General features: G+C 51.7%; 1 non-coding gene across 1 annotated transcript in view; it reads left to right on the plus strand.

The window, feature by feature from the left end:
* Window positions 1-3,495: 3,495 nt before the first annotated feature.
* Window positions 3,496-5,000, plus strand: part of LOC126453891 (small subunit ribosomal RNA) — a 1,909-nt gene continuing 404 nt past the window's right edge. The window contains exon 1 of the ribosomal RNA XR_007585152.1: window positions 3,496-5,000. This exon is cut by the window's right edge and continues 404 nt beyond it. This is a non-coding gene — a ribosomal RNA (small subunit ribosomal RNA).

A 5,000-nucleotide genomic window follows, 5' to 3' on the forward strand; every position in this document is an offset into this window, starting at 1 on the left:
ACCTATGTTGTGCCTTAACCTAACCTATGTTGTGCCTTAACCTAACCTACGTTGTGCCTTAACCTAACCTACGTTGTGCCTTAACCTAACCTACGTTGTGCCTTAACCTAACCTACGTTGTGCCTTAACCTAACCTACGTTGTGCCTTAACCTAACCTACGTTGTGCCTTAACCTAACCTACGTTGTGCCTTAACCTAACCTACGTTGTGCCTTAACCTAACCTACGTTGTGCCTTAACCTAACCTACGTTGTGCCTTAACCTAACCTACGTTGTGCCTTAACCTAACCTACGTTGTGCCTTAACCTAACCTACGTTGTGCCTTAACCTAACCTACGTTGTGCCTTAACCTAACCTACGTTGTGCCTTAACCTAACCTACGTTGTGCCTTAACCTAACCTACGTTGTGCCTTAACCTAACCTACGTTGTGCCTTAACCTAACCTACGTTGTGCCTTAACCTAACCTACGTTGTGCCTTAACCTAACCTACGTTGTGCCTTAACCTAACCTACGTTGTGCCTTAACCTAACCTACGTTGTGCCTTAACCTAACCTACGTTGTGCCTTAACCTAACCTACGTTGTGCCTTAACCTAACCTACGTTGTGCCTTAACCTAACCTACGTTGTGCCTTAACCTAACCTACGTTGTGCCTTAACCTAACCTACGTTGTGCCTTAACCTAACCTACGTTGTGCCTTAACCTAACCTACGTTGTGCCTTAACCTAACCTACGTTGTGCCTTAACCTAACCTATGTTGTGCCTTAACCTAACCTATGTTGTGCCTTAACCTAACCTATGTTGTGCCTTAACCTAACCTATGTTGTGCCTTAACCTAACCTATGTTGTGCCTTAACCTAACCTATGTTGTGCCTTAACCTAACCTATGTTGTGCCTTAACCTAACCTATGTTGTGCCTTAACCTAACCTATGTTGTGCCTTAACCTAACCTATGTTGTGCCTTAACCTAACCTACGTTGTGCCTTAACCTAACCCATATTGTACCTTAACCTAACCCATATTGTACCTTAACCTAACCCATATTGTACCTTAACCTAACCCATATTGTACCTTAACCTAACCCATATTGTACCTTAACGTAACCTAATTTGTGCCTTAACGTAACCTAATTTGTGCCTTAACGTAACCTAATTTGTGCCTTAACGTAACCTAATTTGTGCCTTAACGTAACCTAATTTGTGCCTTAACGTAACCTAATTTGTGCCTTAACGTAACCTAATTTGTGCCTTAACGTAACCTAATTTGTGCCTTAACGTAACCTAATTTGTGCCTTAACGTAACCTAATTTGTGCCTTAACGTAACCTAATTTGTGCCTTAACGTAACCTAATTTGTGCCTTAACGTAACCTAATTTGTGCCTTAACGTAACCTAATTTGTGCCTTAACGTAACCTAATTTGTGCCTTAACGTAACCTAATTTGTGCCTTAACGTAACCTAATTTGTGCCTTAACGTAACCTAATTTGTGCCTTAACGTAACCTAATTTGTGCCTTAACGTAACCTAATTTGTGCCTTAACGTAACCCATGTTGTGCCTTAACGTAACCCATGTTGTGCCTTAACGTAACCCAATTTGTGCCTTAACGTAACCCATGTTGTGCCTTAACCTAACCTATATTGTGCCTCAACCTAACCTATATTGCGCCTTAACCTGACGCACGTTGTCGCTGAACCTGCTCTGTAATTGTTATGCAACTCGTTAAATTAGTGTAGTGTTGCCTAACCGCAACCCTCGCAATATAGTTCGCTATTCGCACTGCCCGGTCCCCTGTGTATCGCGTCATGTTAAACACCTTGCAGGTGTTGCTGACTTTCCACATGCTCCTGCTATACACTGTAATGTGGATAGCAGCAGGACGTACATGCCCCCCCCCCTTCCCCCCTGCCTTCGCAAGCTGGTCGTTGAGAAGTTTGCATGTTCAATGCCCTTCGCATGCCGACGTACTCAGCCTACGTTGTGGTACGGCCTGTCACCTGTCCGCCGATGTACGCAAAACCCACAAACTGTACTGCACATTGGTCCGTATGTACTGAATGATACATCGTGGCACATGTGTGACCGTACGACGACTGCGCCTAGCAACGGCAGACCATACAGTCCAAATATTGTGCACGCAGCTACGTGTCGTCTCCCTATAAGAGCTGGATTGCAGTGTGGTACGCCATTCAGACGTGTGGGAGGAACGGACGCCCTGGATGGCGATCAGCATGAGCAGTCTGTTGATGTAGTGGAGCGTGTATTCGGACGTAGTCGTCTCTTCTCACACACCGTGATAGCATGTTGCACCGCGTTCCACATCTGCGACATCCTGCAGAGGCCGGCTGACAGTCGTTCGCGCAATGGACACCGCATACGTACGGGGGCTACCTTCCACGTGTTCTCGAGGCGTGCACATGTTGTTGCGTCTATGTGGGCAGACGTAGTGTGTTGTGACACCTGACACAGGCATGCAATACTCGTTGCAAATGGCGATGGACGTCTACGTTTGCTGGTGACGTTACGCAAATGAACAACAGGTAACCCGTTGTGGTGCGGTTGTTCTCGCTAGAGGTGAATCAGTGTTGGCGACGATCGGTCGAGCTATTAACCGGTTGTTTCAGGGATACCCACCATGCCCACGAACGTGAAAGGGGACCCACCATGCCCACGAACGCGAAAGGGGATCTGGGTGTGAGGCGATACGCGGCGGTGGCTGGGTGGGACCGTCCCCGGCCGGTGAGGGGGGGCCGCCCGGCGTGCTGGCAGCGCGGTGCGTGGGCGCACGCGCTACAGCCGGCTGGTGGGGGCGGCCAGTGGCAGGCGCGCCGGCCGACGGACGCGGCAGGCGGCGCAGCTGCGCGCCGGCGCCCCCTGCTCGCGGCGCCTTGCGGCCAAAGTAGGTCCTCGCGGGCCCGGTGCGAAGCGCGGTGGCCATCTGCAGTGTGCTGGTCCGATTGAGGACTGTGTGCGCTGAGGATGCGCCGCCGCCCGGCGCTCGGCGCCGCGACGCCGTCTGCTGCTCGGTCGCCCCAGCGGTTCTCGCAGGTGGTTTGTATCGCAGCTGTGCGGACGTGTTGGCGCGTGCGCTGTGCTGGGAGAGTTCGCTTCGGCACCCAAGTGGGGCTTTTGTCCTTCTGTGGCGCTGGCGTTGGAGCTGCCGGTCACCGTAGGTGGCGCGTGTTGTCTCCCGCCGGCAATGCCACGACAGCACGCTCCCGGGCCTCTGTCGGCAGCGGCAAGCTCAGTTGGGAGCACGGGTGGTCGCACCTAAAGCGTCTACTCGCCTAACTCCGGGCGATTGCGCCTCTCTCGAACCCGACCAAGTACTTAGGACGGCGCTGCGCGCCGCCGGGACCTGAGAGGGTTTCGAGGTGTGTTGTGCAGGGGAGCTCAGCCTCCTCCTGTTTGCAGAATAATTGAGCGGACGCTTGCGTGTTCGCGCGGGCCCCCGGGACACACTCCCGGGCGGCCGGCTGCTCAGCTCTAGTTGACGCAGCTCCCTGGTTGATCCTGCCAGTAGTCATATGCTTGTCTCAAAGATTAAGCCATGCATGTCTCAGTACAAGCCGCATTAAGGTGAAACCGCGAATGGCTCATTAAATCAGTTATGGTTCCTTAGATCGTACCCACGTTACTTGGATAACTGTGGTAATTCTAGAGCTAATACATGCAAACAGAGTCCCGACCAGAGATGGAAGGGACGCTTTTATTAGATCAAAACCAATCGGTCGGCTCGTCCGGTCCGTTTGCCTTGGTGACTCTGAATAACTTTGGGCTGATCGCACGGTCCTCGTACCGGCGACGCATCTTTCAAATGTCTGCCTTATCAACTGTCGATGGTAGGTTCTGCGCCTACCATGGTTGTAACGGGTAACGGGGAATCAGGGTTCGATTCCGGAGAGGGAGCCTGAGAAACGGCTACCACATCCAAGGAAGGCAGCAGGCGCGCAAATTACCCACTCCCGGCACGGGGAGGTAGTGACGAAAAATAACGATACGGGACTCATCCGAGGCCCCGTAATCGGAATGAGTACACTTTAAATCCTTTAACGAGTATCTATTGGAGGGCAAGTCTGGTGCCAGCAGCCGCGGTAATTCCAGCTCCAATAGCGTATATTAAAGTTGTTGCGGTTAAAAAGCTCGTAGTTGGATTTGTGTCCCACGCTGTTGGTTCACCGCCCGTCGGTGTTTAACTGGCATGTATCGTGGGACGTCCTGCCGGTGGGGCGAGCCGAAGGCGTGCGACCGCCTCGTGCGTGCTCGTGCGTCCCGAGGCGGACCCCGTTGAAATCCTACCAGGGTGCTCTTTATTGAGTGTCTCGGTGGGCCGGCACGTTTACTTTGAACAAATTAGAGTGCTTAAAGCAGGCAAGCCCGCCTGAATACTGTGTGCATGGAATAATGGAATAGGACCTCGGTTCTATTTTGTTGGTTTTCGGAACCCGAGGTAATGATTAATAGGGACAGGCGGGGGCATTCGTATTGCGACGTTAGAGGTGAAATTCTTGGATCGTCGCAAGACGAACAGAAGCGAAAGCATTTGCCAAGTATGTTTTCATTAATCAAGAACGAAAGTTAGAGGTTCGAAGGCGATCAGATACCGCCCTAGTTCTAACCATAAACGATGCCAGCCAGCGATCCGCCGCAGTTCCTCCGATGACTCGGCGGGCAGCCTCCGGGAAACCAAAGCTTTTGGGTTCCGGGGGAAGTATGGTTGCAAAGCTGAAACTTAAAGGAATTGACGGAAGGGCACCACCAGGAGTGGAGCCTGCGGCTTAATTTGACTCAACACGGGAAACCTCACCAGGCCCGGACACCGGAAGGATTGACAGATTGATAGCTCTTTCTTGATTCGGTGGGTGGTGGTGCATGGCCGTTCTTAGTTGGTGGAGCGATTTGTCTGGTTAATTCCGATAACGAACGAGACTCTAGCCTGCTAACTAGTCGCGTGACATCCTTCGTGCTGTCAGCGATTACTTTTCTTCTTAGAGGGACAGGCGGC

Source organism: Schistocerca serialis, unplaced genomic scaffold (genome assembly GCF_023864345.2).
Source record: "Schistocerca serialis cubense isolate TAMUIC-IGC-003099 unplaced genomic scaffold, iqSchSeri2.2 HiC_scaffold_97, whole genome shotgun sequence".
NCBI classification, from domain to species: domain Eukaryota; kingdom Metazoa; phylum Arthropoda; class Insecta; order Orthoptera; family Acrididae; genus Schistocerca; species Schistocerca serialis.